Source organism: Electrona antarctica, assembly GCF_951216825.1.
Source record: "Electrona antarctica genome assembly, chromosome: 23".
Taxonomy (NCBI): Eukaryota; Metazoa; Chordata; class Actinopteri; order Myctophiformes; family Myctophidae; genus Electrona; species Electrona antarctica.
In genome coordinates this window covers 24,404,931-24,427,082 of record NC_136804.1, presented here as the reverse complement: position 1 = coordinate 24,427,082, position 22,152 = coordinate 24,404,931, and the positions used below count along the sequence as shown (strand labels likewise).

General features: G+C 43.5%; 1 protein-coding gene across 1 annotated transcript in view; it reads right to left on the bottom strand.

The window, feature by feature from the left end:
- Nucleotides 1-13,785, bottom strand: part of syt1a (synaptotagmin Ia) — a 157,055-nt gene extending 143,270 nt beyond the window's left edge. The window contains exon 1 of the mRNA XM_079493804.1: nt 13,736-13,785. The gene's annotated coding sequence lies outside the window, so the exon portion shown is untranslated. The remainder of the gene's footprint in view (nt 1-13,735) is intronic.
- Between the last annotated feature and the right edge of the window lie 8,367 nt (nt 13,786-22,152).

Sequence of the window (22,152 nt, the reverse complement as noted above, 5' to 3'; positions counted from 1 at the left end):
TTAAATCTAAGGACCTGGTCCTTAGATTTAGGGATCAAGACTCCCATCTCAGAACCCCGTTCTGCAGATATATACGACCTCACCGCCGTATCCGCAGAATGATACGACTGTTCTGGGCAGCTCATAATAGGCCAACGTTTGGCAAAATTAGCTTTGATCGATTCAATACTTCATTAACGTGTTTGCTAACAGTACACCTAGTACAGTCAATAACACAATACAATACAATGTAAAAGCTCACAATGCGCCGCAAAGTGACACGTTATGAGCTTGTACAGTTCAATGTCCATTTGCCGGGACCCAAACTAGTGAAAATAGCAGATCTACAAGGTCACGGTCAAGGTCAAGGTAAACTTTATTGTCCACAAGGGAAATTTGTCTTGGGCTTTCACCCCAGCTACAGCCACACATAAAACATCAATGACAAACAAAAATACATTACAGAGGAAGACACAACGTTACACAATTGCACACATGATGTGGATAATCTAGCCTCACACAGTTACTGCTGTTTCAGAGCCTCGTTCAACATCTTAGTTGATGCTGGTACAAACGATTTTTTAAATCTGATGTACTTCCACTTTGGTTCTTTGTATCTTCTCCCAGAGGGAAGAAGTACAAACTCGCCATTTAAAACATGGGTAACATCACTGACGATTTTTTGAGCCTGTTTTAATGTAGCCTGCTCATAAATAGACTGCAGAGAGGGGAGTTGTCTTACCCCTATGATCTTCCCTGCAGTCTGCACCAATCTGAACAATTTGGACCTCAGTTGCACTGAGAGATTACCGAACCAAACTGTGATGCCAAACCTGACCAGGCTTTCCAAGACTGCTCGATAGAACACTAACATAAATCTCTGGTCAACACCATGAACCCTGAGACGCCGAAGGAAATGCAGTCTTTGCTGTAGTTTACTACAGAGACTGTCAACATGTGTATTCCAAGTTACGGCACAGCGCGTCACTTTGCGCCGCATTGTGATCATGTAGATCAGCTATTTTCACTACGTCTTAATTGTTATTTAATATATTTATTTATGGAATTTATTTTTTTAATGTAAAATCATTCATCATAGCAGACACACCACCCATACTGTAGCAGAATCTGATGTGAGCAAGACTTTCGTACACATCGACACACGTGTGAAGAAGCAGCATGGCCGGATGGAATTCCAGGGCAGGTCTACAGAGCATGTGCCACGCAGCTAGCTAGTAGGCATGTAACGATTCACTCAACTCACGATACGATTCGTATCACGATATGATGTTCACGATACGATTTTTCACGATATTAAAAAAATATATTTTAAAGAAAGATTACCGTTTTTTTTTTTTTTATCTTCCCCCCTGAGATTTTTTATTTAACTACATTGCAAAAAGTAGCATTACTTTTGACAGTGCAGAAACATAATTGCCTTCCTTGATGAGTATCAATGACCATCATTGAAAATCATATCGTCGGGATTAATATCGATATATATCGATATACGATATATCGTTACATGCCTACTAGCTAGCAGGAGATTTTTCCATTTCTTTAATTGCTGTGAATATCTACTGTTATGTCTGAAGGAACAAGGAAGCCGGACAAAAATATGTCTTACTGTCTCTTATGTACTGTAGCCTACCTGTACACAAGACATTAACAAAGAACCTTCAACATCGAACCTTAATATTTCGACAGGAGGAAAACATTTCCTGGACAATTAACCTAGAGATATGTGGAATCAAACCACGGGAGGGCTGACATTGCCTTATCATCTATACAGAACCTATTAAATCCACACTTCTGCAACACGTTTCGGTATCGCTAATTGGCTGTTTGGGGCCTTTCTGACGGGTGGCTGTTTTGTTGTAATCTGCTGCTGCTGTCTCTTGGGTGGGACTGTACCCATAGCAACCATCGCCTGTGCCAGTTAATCAGTAACGTCATCCTGAATCAATCTTTCACTGGATGCTCCTCCTTGAAGAGTACAGCAAGCACGCATAGGCGGATTTAGAGATAAAGGGCCCCTGGGCCACCAGCATGCAAAGTCCTCATGCTCAACTACCTAAATTTTTTTTAGTGATAAATGAGGGTACTACACACCGTAGCCAGGTATTTGGTTTTTGACCAAATTGAATTTGGTGTAAATGTAGGAAGGGAGATCACACAGAATAGCTACAATAACACCTCTAGCTGGACCAATACCATACCTCGCACGCAGTTAGGCCAATTTCATTCTGAAGGAAGGAAGGCAGATCTCTACAGTGAGGATGGAAAGTAAATCAACATGGCAAGGAGGGAGGAGATGAAAAGGGCAAAATGGCATTTCGAAGAAAGAGGTGTTGAGATAGAAAGAGGGCGGTGGACAAAAGGGACAATTTCCTAAATGTCAAGAACATTTGAATTGTCACCTTTGAACACTATAAACTGCTGGTCTCATTCCCTGTTCAGCCACTGAGAGAGAGAGACAGAGGGAGAGAGAGAGAGAGAGAGGGGACAACAGAATGTCATGACCGTAAAGAGAGGGAAGTATCTTGTCTAACTTATCTTTGACGTTTAACTCATGCTGTAACGTTGCCCTCCTTCATCCTTCCTCCAAGGTTGACACCAGAAACACGCATATAATAATATCACCATTCTAGACCCTATAAAATGTACTGAATTCTCAGTACATTTAATGGATATTAAAAGGATAATAATGATGATGGAATAATGATAAAAACTCAAAGTTCATGCTGTGACCTACAGTATAATAGAGGATACTAGCTGTGTACACAGAGTTCCTTCCCTCTGAAAGACAAAAAATGCTGACTTCCTAGTAGCTTAATGTCTGTCTGTCTGTCTGTCTGTCTGTCTGTCTGTCTGTCTGTGTGTGTCTGTGTCTGTCTGTCTGTCTGTCTGTCTGTCTGTCTCACGCTGCCATCCTCTCTTGTGTTCCAGCAGGCAAGAAGCTGTCAGCTCTCAGTTACATTTCTATGGTGGATAAGAGGGCCATTCCTTCCTTCCTCCCAATATGGAGCTCTTCAGAGAAGCAGACCGGTTCCTTTCAGCAGATGCAGGTGCTCTTTTCAGCACAACTACTTAGGCACTGACGCCCATGCAGATACTGTATGAGCATGCACGTGTGTGTGCACGCACACGCACACACACTGATACACGTATCACAGTATGCATACATTCACAGCACCTGCTATGGTCAGCGATGCGTGCCAACAGCAAAAACAGCAGAGGAATAATGGAGGTATAAATGTGAGGGTGAAATCACGTCACATTGTCGAAGAGCAGATGTTGAATCGACTAAAACTATGAAGATAAATATTCGTCGACTACCTTTTTTCACTGATGGAAATGACATAAAAACGAAATAAAAACTCGATAGGCTATCCTCAGCGATATCTGGCCGTACAACCCAGATATCGTTGCATTGTCAGTTTCGGCATCCCGGTTAAGTTCTATATGGGATACCACTGGTAGCGAGACAACCACCTCTATAGTTTGAGCTATTTTATATGGTCCGACTAAAACTATGACTAGATATACTGACAATTTCGTCAAACAAATACAAATTGACTAAAATGTTAGGGAGGGACTATAGTGGAGAAGAGATCATTTTATGTTTGATTGAGCTCGGGTATTGCGCTCTGAAAATAGCAGATCCACAAGCTCACATTGACATGGTACGTAGATAAGCTATTTTCAGCGTGTAAAAATCAGCTTTCATTTTTGTCAGGATCAAAACTGTGCTGAATAATACGACTTCATCTTCTCGGAGAGAACCGTCATGTAGCTTTCATTCGAATGTGAGGCCGTGACGGCAGCTTCCCAGACATCTTCAAGAGCCTGATCGACTCTGCTCGACCATCCTCGTCAGGTCTCTCTCTCTCTCTCTCTCTCTCTCTATCTCTAATAACGCTGTGCAGTCACAACACACTCAGCAGGTGCTGTTCCTCGGAGGTCACATCCTATTCATAACCAGCAGTGTTAATTAAGATATTCTCATGGAGTGATGAGAGGCAGCCTTTGACCTGAGAATCCCCATGACTCACGTGGGGGAGGGGTGGGGTGGGGGGGGACGGACGTGCCTGGAATGCACCGGGAGTGGTTGATACCGCCATGCTGTCATCCAACAGAAACACATGCTAATGATGATCTCCGACGCAGCAGCTGGGTTGTTTTAGTATACAGTATGTGTGTGGGTGCATTGTTGTGTTCATTATATGTTTTTTTGTCATGTTTTGTTTTGTTGTGATGAGTGTTGTGTGGGATAGTTGTGGGCCATTTATTTATGTTTCCATCTGCAGCGTTTGTCTTTGTTAACTTGTTTGATAACTTGATTCAGGGTATGCTGGTCTATAACCACGATTCTTACCTTTGATACGGCATAGTAGTCTGCATATCTTTGTTTCTTTACTTACTTATCATTGTATGTACCTCTTGTCCTGTAACTACAGTGATCGTATAGCATTCAAGTAGACTAGTCTTTGTTATGTCCTATGTTTCAAGTGAAATCTAAATACGTCATTATTTAATGTATGCCCTGAAATCCTGAATAAACAAAACTGTGATGCGCACACACGCACGCACGCACGCACGCACGCACGCACGCACGCACGCACACACACACACAGCGCCTCTGAGCATCATCTTTGCAGGGTTAGGGTGGCGTGTTTTGGACGAGCCAGGTGATCTGACATGCGAGGACAGAGTGCATGTGAGTGCCCCGGGCAGTGGCCGGCTAGCGGGCTGCATGGGCACTGTGTGTGTGTGTGTGTGTGTGTGTGGGAGACTCCGAGGGGGGATTAGTGGGGGATTTAGGAAGCAGTAATTACCCCTAGAGCTGCCCGTGAAGGGCCTGGTAATTAAATTACCTTAGCATCCCTGTCACTGCCCAGCATCCACACACAGACTCCTCAAGGTCAACACAGATGAGTTAACCCCTGAATTTGAAAAATAATATGTGGGATGTGTTTGTCGCCACACTGTCACACGCCACTGGTTATACCTCGCGCACACACTCCATATCGGCGGAACGTTTGCTCAGCGTGACAAATGCACGTACCGCAGGCAAAAAAAAGAAAAAAAAACGGTTGTGCTCACAACTATCACACGCATTAATGTCCATATGATATGCGTCGGCATCCAGTCACAGTAGATGACTTGTATTTCCTGTGATGCGATGCGAGTGTATGACTCATGGAGAGAGAGTCTGCTTGATGATGCAAGACCAACTGGAGAGGTTTGCACCAGACACTGATGGTTTTAATTAGACCATTATGAGGAGAATGTTTTGTTTCATATTTTCTACTGGTGCTATCTACACGTATGTTCGTAGACAACCGTATACTCCATATATGAAAGCGCTGACCGTTTGTTTACCTTTTAGCATTGCTCCGGTTAATATGGAGAGCCTCTGTCCCCACCGGCTATAGGATTTTTTAATCCAGCTCCGTTGACCTTATTCACCTTCCTGAATAACCCGGAAAGGAAACAAGCACTGTATGATAGGGACATCTCTGACCTGACAAACATGAGTGACATGGAGAACCCTTGATATTGGTTGTGGGCAAAATCAAATCTATCCATCAGACGTCAACAGCATTATTATTATTATGGTTGGATTGCCTGGCTGGGAATACAGACGAGAACCATATACTGTATACGACGGTAAAATAGCATGATACCACTACAGTACATGGTAAAATCCTTTTGAGAGTTTGTACACTCACCAAGTTAATTTAAGAACGATGATTTTACTATGCATATGTTACTATGTAGATACTGTAGACTCATCTCTCTACTATCTACTATCTTTCTGCAGTGTAGAGAGATAGTTGTGACATATGGAGGGCGGGTGAGGGAGTCAAGGTTAAAGACAAAGAGAAAAGAGAGCGAGCGACAGCGAGAGAGACAGAGAGACAGCTACAGGGGGTGAGAGAGATAGTGTGTGTATGTGTGTGTGTGTGTGTGTGTGTGTGTGTGTGTGTCTGTCTGTGAGAGAGATGTGCGCGGGTGGAGCAGTTGCAGCTTCCTCGCAGAGAGAGCTGTCACGATCCAACACTGAGCAGCACTTGCTCGTGTGAACCCCCCCCCCCCCACACACACACACACACACACACACACACACACACACACACACACACACACACACACACACACACACACACACACACACACACACACACACACACACACACACACACACACACACACACACACACACACACACACACACACACACACACACACACGTCGTACAGGCATCCAATGTCACAGCTACAGTGTTTTCTTGAGATCAAAGTGCATCAAACAGACAGTACAAAGCATCGGTACAAACTATACACACAAACACAACGGCCTTCAAAGCCGGAGGCAAATTCAGCTCATCGTCTTATATCGTCTTATACTGAAGCCTGTGTAAATTATCCATCAAATGTTTTGAGTCATTTAACAACTCAAATTAAACTTGTCAGAATAGCTATACCTCTTCGAACTATTTGGCTCCATCTGCTCCTCTGTTTTAAAATCTAAATGTATCGTCTATCTGACATTAACATTGAAAAGCACATGCAGTACTGTTCTTTCAAATGCACTTAGCATTCAAATATGCTTCCTACACCTTTCAAAGAATATTTTAAGCCCAACTCTCAAGTTCACCATTATAATACTAGACAATCCGACAATCTCCATCCTCCCCTCATAGCCAGTTCTCCATATGGTGAATTTATATAGCACTTCAATCCAAAACACTTTACATATAGATTGTGCATTACATTCACCCATTCACACACACATTCATACACCGATGGCAAAGGAAACCATGCATACACCAATCTGTACTGAAATTAGGGCTTCTTGCTCAAGGACACTTCGACACTCCATTAAAGACAGAGGTTATTATGGAATACACACATACATATTGACAACTCCTCGTCTTCACTCTGTAACTTTAAACAGATTTGAGGGCCAGCCTGATGAATCAAGCCTCTCCACTTGATTCTAAAATTTAATGTAGCTTTACTCTGCAAAAACAAACACGCATACCGCACACACACTCACACACAGACTTGCGCACCCACACATTCAACTGCAGACTTTGCACGCACGCACGCACGCACGCACGCACGCACACATGACAGAAAGGGCTGAAATGTATTACCATGTTCTTAATTGCCTGCCATTCGGCTACAATTAGAGTGAATTAATCGAGTCCCTCTGTATGAATTGTGATCAGACACAGTGGCCTAGCTGGTCGGTGCTTCTTGGACTCATCAGGCTGAATGATGAAGGCTCCCTCATTGTTATCTAGAACCATTTATGCTTTCCGATTGGTTCCGCCTATCAGCGGACTGACAAATTAATGGTTTCCCGACTCCACTGGCAATGGAGGACTAATAATAATACAGCAGCGGTTTGGAGAAAACCTGAAAACCATTGTTGCTAAAAAACACACCAACGTCAACTGAGAGGTGCAGTGTGTGTGTGTGTGTGTGTTGCCTAGACAGACAGACAGACAGACAGACAGACAGACAGACAGACAGACAGACAGACAGACAGACAGACAGACAGACAGACAGACAGACAGACAGACAGACAGCATGTCTGCTATACATCACGCTGTCGGACCTCATCTATGGAGGTTATTTGAATTATGGATGTGTGCCTTATTCTAATGTTCATGAACGCACCCCTGTTGAACTCTGCATACGCTGCCGTGAACAACAGACAGACATACAACATACAACAAGACAGACATACGTATGTGTATTTTTTTACTTGAGTATTTCCCAATTTCCAATACTTTTACTTCTACTCCACTACATCTCGGATCCAAATATTGTATTTTGACTCCACTACAATTATTTGAAAACTTTAGTTGTTAGTTACTTTGTAGATTTTGATTATTATTATTATACATTTCAGCCATTTGAAAATAGCCGATCTACATGCTCACAATGCGCCCTGTCGTAACTCAAGTACAGATTGAATTCCGGACTTTCACTTCAAGAAAAGAAAAAGAGTACTTTTTCCACCATCACCGTCGAGCACCTGCTAGGTTGGAGCTAGGAGCGGAGGGGTTGCGGGGGGGTCTAGGCAGGCAGTTGGCCAGATGTTTCATGTGACGACGATTGATGATTGATGCCTCACTGTGAGGAGGAGGAGGAGGAACACCCTGGGGATTTCTACTCCATCCCTCCTCCATCCTTTATAGCCGTTTTTTCCTTCTTCTTTTTCATTGCATTGTCTGCTTGGTTACTGGAGGAAAACTAATCCGGATTGGGCAGGGGGTGGGGGGTGTGATGGTGGCGGCTGTGGGGTGTCAGGCAGCAGCCGTCCAGAACATATGGTTCTCAAACAAACCCATGTGTGGGTCGCCGACAGATTTTTATGGGACACTTTATTTTGGTATTTCCTAGTACATTTCAACTACGAAATCTAAAAAAAAATAAACATTCACAAAACATCATGAAGTAATTTCATGAATACATCAAACTAAAAGAAATCTAAGAAATTCCATAAGTTAGAAAACAAAAATGTTAAAGAAGTTGTGAAAATAGCCCATCTACAGGATGGCAGGATCCGCCGGGAGAATCTAGACGCAGCTGCGTGACATGAGACTAATTAATTAGAGCGACAGAGAAAGAGAGGAGTGTGTGCGTACGGGTGTGCGTCAATTTAACAAAGGTGCAGACGATCAGAAATCAGCAGAGAGTGATCGACGTTTGCGCTACTCTATGCCGAATTGAAGTGGACTCGGTCCCAGACTTTTTTTTTTCCTCCCTGGAAATAAAAACGTCTGGGTTTCCGATGCTACAGGCTCACAAACGCTGTTCGAATTAAGCGAGCCGTTTTTGTTTTTTTTAGCCTGTGACCCACTAGAGAAATGTGCATGGGAACCTATACTGGTCTAGAACAATGTTGTTTTCATCGACTAATACTGTTCGACAAAAAATGTTCGTCGACTACCTTTTTCCACTGACGGAAACTACATGGACACTAAGCTATGATGATATTGACAATTTCGTCAACAAATAAAAACTAGACTAAAATGTTAGGAAGTCACTAGTGGACAAGAGATCCAGTATAAGTCATTTGCATGCTGAAAAGAGCTTGTAGACCGGCTATTTTCAGCAAGTGTAAAATCAGTCATTATGTATTATGGCCCACCAAAATACATTTTAGTCGACTAAATCAACTGTAGATTTAGTCGACTAAAATCTTATGATATTTAGTCGACTAAAACTAGACCAACACTAAAACATTCCAGGTCACTAAAATGTGACTGAAACTAAATGAAAACTATTCAAGAGACTATGACTAAAACTACATTTGCTGCCAAAAACAAGCCTGGTCTATAAAGCAGCCTGTCGATGGAACCTACTGGTCTGAATGCAAGCCTGTCGATGGCCAGACACGTATCACATGACAGCGCCATTACTTTCCCCACTACACAGCCCAGTGGAACATGCAGAGGACATGAACAGCTGGTGGCAGATATCCTCTGTAGCTACCTGACGGCCGCGATCGCTATCGACTTGGCAGAATTAAGCCGCTTCACGGAGCAATAATTACGACAAGAGATCTTTATCTCTCCACTGTGGGAAGGAGAGGAGATGAGCAGAGCAACAGAGGGAGAGGAGAGAGGCCGGGGCTCGCTTGGCTTTCCAGAGCAGTGTTGATTTTGATAGCAAATTTTTATTTTAGTTTTAGACATATAGTCTCTGGAATAGTTTTCATTTCGTTTTAGTCACATTTTAGTCACGTGGAATGTTTTAGTGTTTTAGTCATGTCTTAGTCGACTAAATATCATAAAATGTTAATGTATTTTGGTGGGCTTTGATGCCATCGTAATGACTGATTTTACACTCACTTGCTGAAAATAGCAGATCTACAAGCTCACAACACGTCTCGCTGCGAAAAAGACATATACTGGATCTCTTGTCCACTAGTCCCTTCCTAATATTTTAGTCTAGTTTTTATTTTTTGACGAAAAATGTATTTAGTCTTAGTTTCCATTTAGTTTGCGTCAGTGAAAAAAAGGTAGTCGACGAACATTCTTTTGTCATAGTATTAGTCAACGAAATCAACACTGTTCCAGAGAACAAGCGGCCATGTCACATTGTTGCTTCTGTGAGGACACAATTCCTCCCCCATCCCCTCCTGCCTGTCCTAGAAGTCACCTTGATGACGACCTTGACCATCCTTGGAGCACCATGTCCAGTAAAGATCACACCTGTGTGAAGTGAGGGGCGCCACTGTGAGTTTTTGAGCCCATGCCCAGCTTTGTGTGTGCGTGTGTACCCCATAGCGATGATTTGATTGGCTTGAGGGCTTAAAAAGTGAAGGTTAAAAAGTGAGGACAGTAAAGTGAGGACGCCAAAAATGATTGGAGGGATTGTGGTGATGTATGATGATACAATAAAATAAAAATGACGGTCGGCTTGAATTGAAAATGGCACACTATGGGAGATTAGTGCTATCAGAACACAGTATTTCCAAAGAGGCAGTTCATTAATGTTGATTGAGGCTTGCTATGTTCATTGTGATAATTTGCAAATCTTAGCTTCTGAAACTACACCATACACAGGCGCTGTCAAACCCTATTCAGTCAGTGCACACGTTGGCGTTAAGGTGCCTGTATCCAAACCACCAGCGTTGGTTCAGGCGGGGTTCAGTGGCTATTTACCGAGGCATTGTGAGTGATTCTGGCCTCGTTAAATCCCCATTTTGTTTTAGCGAGTGCGAAGTCTCGGCCTCTCCTCTCCTTTAGGACGGTGGAGGATCGACAGAGCCCCACGGTGCTCTGACTGTGGACCCCGAAGAGCAGGCCAATTTTTCATCCTTATTGCCCGTGACATATCCAAAGTGGCAGTGCCCCGTCCCTCCACGCCGAGACGGAGGAAAAAACAGAGAGGATCGGGAGGCCGTGTACCTCCACTTCCTCGTCCCGTAACCCCTGAACAAGCCCAATCTTCTTCACTCGCTAAAACAATGCAATTCACTGCCGATTAGGGCAGACAAGGTTAAAGCGAAGCAGTCCCGGCCAGGGTTCCTGGACTCCCTGTGTGACTCACTCCGGCTTTTGGCCCCGGTGGAGGTTTTTAGTTTAGGAAGGAAGGAAGGACGGACGGACGGACGGTCGATCAGACAGACAGACAGACAGACAGACAGACAGACAGACAGACAGACAGACAGACAGACAGACAGACAGACAGACAGACAGACAGACAGACAGACAGACAGACAGACAGACAGACAGACAGAGAGCAGGAGCATGAAGACTGCATTATAGTCCAGCTATACGAAGTCGTGCTAAATAAAGACCTCCTCCCTCTCACATCGTTCTAACCTTTTACAGGCATCGTCTCCTAATGACAATGGAAAAGACGGAGACACAATGAAGAGATCTATTTTAGTTCAATGGCTTAATTGATAGGGGAATGTTTCCTACACCGCCACCCCAAGCAATGACTAAACTTTTTCTTTTGTTTTTGGAGGAGGGGTAATCAATTGGAATTAAAAAGGCGTCAAAAGGCGAACTTGGCACAGAGGGCGTTTGGACCATGGGAGGTGCTATCGGCGCTGAGTGAGTTAACACATTAAAATAGATCTAGCTATGTGCTGATACTCTTTTTTTGTACTATTTAGCATGCAGTAACAACAAGTAGTCTCCGACCTCAGTGCTCAGTTTCCCAGAGGACATGATTCATATTCATGCATCTTTTCCCTGATATCTGGTCTTGTACAATGACAGATTTATAGAGTGCAGTGTGTTTGTACATCACTTCCACTGTAAGATATGGGTTGGTACGATCAATGTTTCATTCCAATAACGGACACACACGCACGTGAATAACTGCGCCTGCCAGTGGACAATTTACTCAACTGTTCCTAGATATACATCTGAGTCTTTGAGTGCAGGACACTGCACAAGACAAAATTAACTGTGACTTACTGAAACATATATTCAGAGCACTTTCTTTCTTTCCTAGATCCTTCTTACAAAATAAGTTACCCCCGATGCTGGTTTAACTATAAGAGATTTGCTTAGAAATCTACAATTTCAGATAAATAGATCATGGCAAGTCGTATTTACGCGTGTTAATGCAAATCAAACAAGATTTCTATCCCTGGTGTGTGTATCAATTGGGAGAAAAGCAGCGTTTTCAGTAAATGTCCTACATTAAATGTCCTACTGAAAAAAAGAATTTAACTTTTTTGTTTGTGTGGTCGTTTCAGAACTTTTTTCTGAAACGACCACATAAAAAAAAGAGATTCCTTTCCTTTTTGTTGTAGAAGGGACGTCACAGAAACCCCCCAAAATAAGACCCCAAATCCAGCACAGAGTTAGTTCCTTACAGCCACAGAAGTCAGGCGGCTTACTTCTAATTGTTTCTCCCCGAGACCTCGCCTTCATTAATTCGCAAACAGGGAATTCGTTCATACTCCCTCAGTCAGTCTTTTTCTCATTCGCTTCAAGCTAACTCACACACGCCCACAGTACAATCAGACGGTCCTTTTAAAGCAGTCACCATTCACTGTGTTCACTCTACATGCCAAGCTGACACAGTAGTAGTCGTCAGCGTTCAAATTCCCTCCACCTCCCCGGCCTCCTCCCTGTGGCATTCACTTTGGTTAATGGGTGATTCTGTGACTATGATATGTGGCATGTAGTTCTATAATGGGTGATTCTGTGATTATATGTGCGTATAAGATACGCAAAAAAATCATGCACCTGTAACCCAAGATGCATTACACTGCATCGCCACGTGTGTCACGTGATCGGGCCGTGGCCAATCTGAAGGAGGAAGTTACGGGACTCGATCCTAGCAAAGAGACACCACATGGACCCTATTCTAATTCTCGTAGTGGGATTCATGAATTGCACGATGATATGTGGTATCTATGTGATATGCATGTGTATCTATGTGATATGTAGTGGTATGCAATTGAAGGTGTAATGTTGTTCATGAAATATCTGTATCTTATGCTCTGCTCTAGGGGTTTGTGATCTGAGATTCTTGGTGCACAGGTGAGGTAATTAAGCAATATTACACGAGAGGGGGTGGTTTAACGTCATTAATGCACGCCTGCGATGCTGCAGGAGTTCCGAAAGCAACGCTGAAGTGCATTAATGACGTTAAACCACCCCCTCGAGTGTAATATTGCAATTATACAAGAGTTACCCTTAAAACTAAGAAAATCGCTGAAAAAACATATTTTTTTAATGACAGATGTAGTCACTACGACCACAAATGTCCCAAGAAACTAGCTAGCCTAGCCACCGAGTTTGCTGCGCTCTGTGAGAACAGAGCAGCTGAATTCTTTGGTGTAGAGTGGTGCTCATTTGAACCACGGCTAGAAGGCTGTTTCAACCAATCAGATCGCTTCCTCGAAACGACCTGTTGTATAATCTGTGATATCACATGAGCAGAACCACACCGCCAAACTATATGCAATGACATTGCAATAAATGGTAAATGGTTAAACCTGAGCTGAAGAAAAAGGGACATTTCATGATATAGGCCCTTATTATAAAACCCAACAACAATATGTATGGCATCCATTGTATGATAGACAACGTATTTAACCATTTCAGCTTTTTTGTATAATGTTAAAATTGATAGGCAGTGCATTAAAAAGGATAAACCTGGACTTGAATAGTGAGAGTGGCCATGTGGGTGAAAATGGAAGGCCAGCTCTTTGTTGCATGAGCTTCTTTTTGGAGGAAAGGACGTCGGAGACTAACCTTTCAGTCGATGACACCTGCTGTGACAGATCCAATAACTTCTTCTTCCACACTCCACTCTCAGTCACTCTCCCGGGCAGCAGTCACTCAGATCTGGAGAAGATAAATGGTGCATTTATATAGCGCCTTTATCCAAGGTGCTTTACATCGATTGTGCATTACATTCACCCATTCATACACAATGGCGGTGGAAACCATGCAAGGCACCAACCTGCACATTGGGAACAATTAGGGGTTTAGAGTCTTGGTCTTGGGCCTGGGACCGAACTGGGAACATTGCGGTTCCCATCCGGCCGCTCTACCGTCATTTCAAGGACCCCTGCAGTTTAAAGGACCACTTCACCCCTTTTCAACCTATCTTCATATAATAGGTCCTCACTAATAATCATGAAAAAATGGCGCAATTTCTTTCTACTCTGTCTGTGTCTCATAGGAGGGCTGTGGGCAGTTCAGAAACCGTCTTCCAGTGACATCATCGATGGGGAATCCAAGCTAATAGAAACTGCAGGCTTTCTAGTCCTGAAAAGTTGCAATGCGAAAATGGAAGCCATCGTTCTCACGATAAGGAAAATCTAAACATGATTATTAGTGAGGACCTATTATATGAAGATAGGTTGAAAAGTGGTGAAGTGGTCCTTTAATCGTTCCGCATTAGGCCCAGTGTTGATTTCTTCGGCTAAAACGGGTACACGGTACAGGCATTAGTTCCGACATACTAACAGTCCGACAACCTACCCCAAACCGTGTAACCTAATCCTAACTGCAAGCACGATGCAACGCACTTCGGACCAACGTATGTCGGACCTTTGGATAAGCGTGCGCAACCCGGCTAAAACCATGACGAAAAATGTTCTTCGACTACCTTTTGACACTGACAAAAACTCAATAAAAACTAAGCCATGATGATTAAATGTTAAAGAGGGACTAGTGCAGAAGAGATGATTTTATATGTTTGGTTGCGCTCTGGTGTTTTGCGCTCTGTAAACAGCAGATCTACAAGCTCACAACGTTATGAGCTTGTAGATCTGCTATTTTCAGAGTGACACCAAGTGTAAAATCAGGCATTATGATGCCATCAAGGCCAGCCAAAACCCAATTTAGTAGTGGGTTCCAAATGGCCCCGTACGGGTGTGTAACTCGTGTACAAAAGGAACCAAATGGACCACCATTTTGTACACTCTCAGCGTTATGGGGGATCTTGAAATTAAAAACAAGTTTGAGAACCACTGAACACGTAAATGTAACTGAGCCTTCATTAGGATCATCAGTAACACCTGTGAAGGAAGTATAGGGAAGGGGCCCGGAGGTACAGTTGGGTGCCACCGATATTGTCCCTTATCATTTGACCCATTTAGGCCTGACCTCAAAATTTTAAAAAATCCTTCTATCTAAATCCTACAGTTTTCTGAAATAAATATTTTCACGATTTTTCAAAAATAGCAGACCTACAAGCTCGTAGCGCGCCACTCGGTGGCGCGCTATGAGCTTGTAGATCTGCTATTTTTCAATAGCTAAATTATAACAATGTTTAAAACACCAAAAGGGGTTCCCGCCCAAAATGGGTTAACTGTCCTTTTGCGCAGATCACGCAAACCTCAGCAAAAAGAAAAGGACAATATCGATGGCCTCCAACTGTAGGAAGAGTTATTCTACCCTATTGAAAAATGTATGTGGGGATGCAAACCATGCCCACGGCATATTTGGCCATATGCTTAAATATTTATGCTCTTATAAATGCTTAATACATATATTAATTCAATCCAAGAGATGTCTTACGGCACTGTGTTGGGCTACACCTACTGCATGCAGGCACGCTATAGCCACTAGCCCACTACTGTACCAAGTAAGCCTGCGTCATTTGGCGCGTGTTGATTTTTCCATCAGCTCAGTAATCGGTGCATGACAGCGTCGGGGTGGCACATATCCGTTATCAATGGGCCGTTTTCACAGACGATTGTCCGTGTTCGGAGCCAGGACGGCGGTGGCCAGAAGGGGACAGAAAGCAGCTGGGGTGTCCTCCTCCCCATGCAGATGCTGCCAGCCATGCTGCTGAGGTTTGGGCAGTGGTGGCAAAAGTACTCAATGGTTTTACTTTATAAGTAAAAGTATAAATACTGCAATGTAGAACATATACTCCGTTATGAGTAAAAGTACGGAATTCAAAATGTACTTGAGTAAAAGTACAAAAGTACTTGGCATTGAAATGTACTCAAAGTACCAAATGTAAAATAACTCACTATGCAGAATGTAATAATAATCAAAGTAACAAATAACTAAAGTTTTCAAATAATTGCCTCTGAAATGTACAGTAAAAGTTTTGGAAATTGGAAATACTCAATTAAAGCACAAATACCTCAAAATTGTACTTACAAGGTACAGTACTTAAGTGAATGTACTTAGTTACTTTCCACCACTGGAGACATGCCAGTGTGGTTGGAATTCTGAGAGATTGTATGTTTGTGGATATGTTGGTACCATCTTTTTCTTTTTGTCAATTATCTAATGTAATCCTGGGCGCTACACTTCCTCTGCCAACCTGGGGGTGCAGCGGACTGACCTCATGCTTCCTTCTATGCATGAGGAGTCCAAGCTGCTTCTTTTCACCTGATAGGGGGGATTTTCCCTGGCCGGACGTAGTGCGTGGAAGGAACACGTTATTCTGACCAGTTCATGTTTTTTGTGAGGGTACCTACCCTAGGGGACACGGAGAGAACATGCAAACTCCACACAGAACGGCCGTCTTGCCAACCCCGCCTCGGGTATGGGCACTGATGACGTGGAGGAGAGAACACGCCCCCAGCGCCCACAGCTTCCCCAGCGGGAATCGAACCCAGGACCTTCTAGCTGTGAGGCGACAGCACTACCGACTGTTCCACCGTGCCCCCATGTAGGTACCATCAATCATGATCAAAGCCTAATAAGATGTTGGTACCATCGTATAAGGCTTTGATCATACTGCAGGCAGTAGTGATCAGATCGGATTTACTGTATGTACTCAAGAGTCAGACTTCGTCAACCTATCTGCAACCTGTCTTGCTGTGTCTTATATACCTTTATAAAACCAGGCTTCAGTGTAGCGAGTGTCCAGACTGAGACTCTTCTTTGGAAATCACATTTGAATCACGTCAATCCACCTAGGAATGCGATTCAAATAAATGCAAAAAAATCTGTTTCAATGCTGATGTTGTTTTTCTTTTTTGTTGTTCAGTCTTGATTAAAACAATAATGATTCCAGTCTGGATTGGCCAGAAATGTGATTTGGGCTGCCACTGTGAATATAGCCTAAGCCTCTGCCTCGGCAGGGTGTTCTGTCACATTTGTCTCGCATTGCTGGTGATTTATCTAACGGGGGAAACCTTTGGGTGGTTGACATTTTATCTGGTGATGTGCCATAACCCATTCTGGATGGGAACGCCTTTTGCTGTTTTAAGCATCATGTTGCAGAAAACTCAGGTCTAATTGGGTAGATATGCTTTTAGCAACAAAGTGTCATAGGATGTGTAGCTCAACAAAAAACACATTTTCAACTGAAAAAAGTGTCAATGTGTCACATTGACACGTTTCTCAGTCGACTTGTTTTTTTGTCAGTGGCACGTCGACTGACACTTTGTCGCCACAGCATAAATCAAATTCTAAAAACTGCTACAGTAACAGCTGCCTTTCATGTACTGCCATGCAATGTACCTTCTAAATACAAATCAAGCACGATGCAAATGAAAAGTATTCACAACCCAGGTGAGTTGAGCATATCAACTAGGGGTGGGACAATTCACTTACCTTCCACAATTGGATACGATAGATACTTAGGGTGCCGATTCGACATAAATTGTGATTCTTAATTATATTGCGATCATACATTTTAACCCATTTAGACCGTAGGACGTGTGGAAACGTCATAGCTAATCCAACCGATGGATTGCAAGGACGTGTACACACGTCCTAGCGCATTTTCATTGATATCAAACGAGAGAAAAAATTTCAGATTTTTTTTTCTTTTTTGGGGGGTTGGCCTCTCCTTCTTCACCATACTCCTCCTTGCTGTTCGCTTCCCAGCTGTTTACCGCTCAGAAAGAATGCCTCGTATCTCCTAATCTAGGGAACTCTCCGTGGTTTTGACCAGATGGATATACTAAACTCTTCATTTCTGACTCTCGTTCAAGATATGAACGCGAGGGATATTTCAGCGACTTTATCGTAATCATAGCGAGGTAAGCAAGCAACATTATTCCTCCCGGTTTGTGTACGGAACGGAAGGGGGGGGGGGGGGGGGGGGGGCTTTCTGACAAAAGCTGATCTACAAGCTCACAACGTTGTGAGCTTGTAGCTTGCTATTTTCAGCATGCAACCAGCATGCAAAATGACTTATACTGGATCTCTTGTCCACTAGCCCCTTCCTAATATCTAGTTTGTATTTGTTGACGAAATTTTGCCTTAGTTTTAGTCATCATAGCTTAGTTTTCATTTAGTTTTCGCCAGTGAAAAAAGTTGAACATTTGTTGTCATAGTAGCCTATGAGTCGAGGAAATCAACACTGCTTTGTTAGTTACTCGGCAACACATTCACATCCAAATGTAACATTTTGTAAATCTTTAGCCAGAGGAATGACAACTTCCAGTTCACCAGAACTGTCACCAGAACAACACAGATTAGAGCACAGATAAGAGAGACGTCATACTGTGGGTTTCACTTTCTGACAGACAGTTTTCCCCGCCGGCTATATTCAGGGCGACGGGTTAATAAGTGGTTACTTATACAGTGCTGAAAAATACTGTAGCAGATCTATCGGCTATTTTTGGCACGCGACACCGGCATGCGACCGTGTATAAATCATGCTTCAAACGCCTGCCAATCAATTTCCAGCTGGTCTCGCATCAATGCATGGACAGGCACAGGTGGTGGTGAGTAAGACGGCGCATTACAATGGTGTGTGTACGAATCTATGATGCATCCCCCGGGTTTGAGATGCGGTGCTAAATATGCATGCATAACAAAATACCGCGCACGGTGACGGAACACAAGAGTTTGTCACTGTGTGATATCAATCGCTATAGTGACTGATTGTGTGTGTGGCTTCCAGCAGCCATCTGCACCAGTCCTGTTGTGATGCTTCGTAGAGCACAGCGCTCCCGTCTCCTGCTGTGCTTTGTTTTCACATTTTCTCAGTCCTTTCTCATCATTCTTTCGTCATTTTGTAACACTTCAGCCCTGTATTTGGACTCATCATCATCATTACTCTTCTAAATCTCTCTCTCTCTCTCTCTCTCTCTCTCTCTCCGTTTTTGTGTGTCTGTGGCCTAAGTCAGTGGTTTTCAACCCTGTTCATATCAAGGTCCATTATTTATTCGACACGAACCACCATTTGATGAGATTTTAGCCTCTCAGACCCAATTAATACTTTGTTGTTGTTGGATAGGATTTTGTCCACAATTCCATGCTGTATTGATGTTGGTACCATTAGGAGAGATAACAGGCAAACATTGATCAAAATAACAATTCTTCTACAATCTCTAATTGTGCAGACTTCTTGTAAATGCAGATGTTTGTCAATAATTTAACTCTTGAGTTAAAGATCTAATAAGGGTCCATTTGGTTACCAACTCTCCATCATTTAGCTGGGGACCACCTGGAACCCACTCAAGGACCACTGGTGGTCCCCGGACCACTGGATGAGAACCACTAGCCTACATCCAACCGGCACGATTCCTCCATCGGTTCAAAATCAGCATTCCATGCAAGGAGTCTTTATTGATTAGAACACTTTAACTGGTTTTGAATGAGCTCTCAGGCAGCAACCAACTAAAATGATACAATTCTGTGATGAACAGCAGGGCCCAACATTGACCTCTCTCTGAGAGCTACGGCTGGGGCAGCAATCATCATCCCCAGCCTCATCTCTCCCCCAGCTGGAGTCTGGCTAGGAAGAAAGGACAAATAATGTCTTCGTCATAACATACAGTATGTGTGCAAGCTCCATATTGAACAGTATAGCTGTGGCTTCTGTTATATAAGACAAAGGGGGTGGTGGACGTGACAACAATGCTTAGAGCCTTCTTGTGTGTGCATCAGTCAAGTGGAGTGGAGGATGGGTGGCATTCGTTCGGCGGTGGAGGTTTTATACGACAGTAATCGACACTGAGAAGGTGAGCCGTAGAGCAAGCTGACTTTGAAGAGTTTAACCCATTTAGACCCGACTTCGAAATTTAGAAAATGTCTTCTAAATTATGACAGTTTTCTGAAAACCCTATGTTTCTATATCAGTGGTTCTCAATATTTCATGTCAAGGACCCCAGAAACTATATGTAATTGGCCACCGACCACCATCTGAAAATATGTTGTTCCAGGGACCCCAGAAGCAAAGATTTGAGTTAAAAACGTTCGCTCTGAAAGAGTATATATTCAAAGATTTGCGCCACATTTTCACGATTTGCTATTTTTCAATAGCTAAAGTCTAACATAATGCTCAAAACACCAAAAGGGGTTCCCGCCCAAAATGGTTTAACCTGCCAATCAAGAGAGCCTCTCATCTGTGACAGGCAGCGAGGCAGAAAGCCAAAGACCCAGATATGTCAACTCCTCTAATGACCTAACTATGGCCTCATGTCATCACCATCTCTACAGCCAGCCAGCGTCAATTACTGTAGTACAGTCCACACATGCAGTTGGAGGACCGGGCCTGTTAAAAGGATTACACCATCACCATACAGTGGTATACCGAGTTTTGAATAATGACATTTTCTATTTTAATTAGCGTGGCTGGCTATTGTTCTGTAGTCTGTAAAGTCAAAGTCAAAGTCAAAGTCATACGATTTGTCACACACGTTACCACAGTGAAATTTGTTCTTCGCATTTGACCCATCTCTTGGAGCGGTGAGCCGCAGCGTGCGCCGCGCTCGGGAATCATTTACATGTACTGTAATTCTGTATACCGGTAGCCTCAATTTTCGGTCCTGTTGAGAACTCTAGTTTTCGCCGGCTGCCGGGCGCGGCTGCACTAATAACTTTGGGGCAGGCCCGTCTAGAGTTTAAATGGATCGGTATCAGTATCAGTCAAAAGGGAGACATTGAAGAGGAAGCTTTTTTGAGCTTTTTTCCCTCAGAGGGGAAAAAACCAGAAACTGAATAAAATGACAATGACAACAACTTGATCTTCTCCCTCTACAGCACTGCCACCCAAGCGTGGAATATGCCCTGACCCCTTCCCTCAAAAAATGTAGATCACTGGCTTCCTTCAAAACAGGCCTGAAGATCCACCTTCCAGCAGGCCTAAGGGAGAGCAAAATTAATGATCACTTCTCCCTTAGACAGGTGATCACCCCCCCACCCCCCTTACAAGCCCCTTCTTTTTTGAGGAGTGCTAGCCCCTCCCATGCACAGGGTGGTAACTGTACTGTACTGGCACACCCAAAATCATCATATATACAGTTAATATGTGCGTGTGTGTTTGTGTGTGTGTTAGGTTGCGCACAAATGGTGAAAAACAACCATGCTGTTTTCGTGCTCAGACTCAGCCAGCCACCCAGCCACACACACACACACACACACACACACACACACACACACACACACACACACACACACACACACACACACACACACACACACACACACACACACACACACACACACACACACACACACACACACACACACACACACACATAGCTCCGTAAGGGACTCAAAAAGCAATGATATGACATACAGTAGCATAAAACCAGAACATACAGTCCATAAGGTTAAACATAATGTGGTAACACAAGAGCAATCGGGAGCAATTAGGGGTTCAGAATCTTGCTACACTTTGACATTGGATTGAACTCTGGCCGCTCTACCGGCCACTCTACCCCTGAGCCACTGCCGCCCTCATAGAAATCCACATGGCGGCCGGGGCCGTGGCTCAGTGGTCCAGGCGCCTTGGCTGGTAATCCAGTCTGGCAGTGTGCCGCGGGTTCGACTCCCGATCCCGACGGCCTTTACTGCATGTCTTCCCCCCATCTCTCTCCCCATTTTCCTGTCAGCCTACCGTCTGTCCCTCCATAAAAAATATAAAATAAAGGCGAAAGCCGCAAAAAACAAACAAATCCACATGGCAAAGTAAAGTCTGCATTGATATGAGGAACAGATCCACTCCATTCCAGTGAGGAGAATAAGTCAGTTTCAAGGAAAGCGTTCCAGTTGACAGGCCTTGTTCAACAGTCTGATGGTATGCAGTAGAACAGATGGTGGAACAGATGAGAAAAATATCACACCAGAAAGCCTCTTGCAAATGCTTAATTATTCCTTTTGAAAGAATTATAATGTGTTTATTTTTGGGGGTGACTCGTTACTCCTTCAAAATCGTTTTTTGTGACATCCAAATCACATGGGGGGGCAATCTTTGAGGTTTTATGTTGTTGTTTGCTTTAGTTTGTGTCATGTGG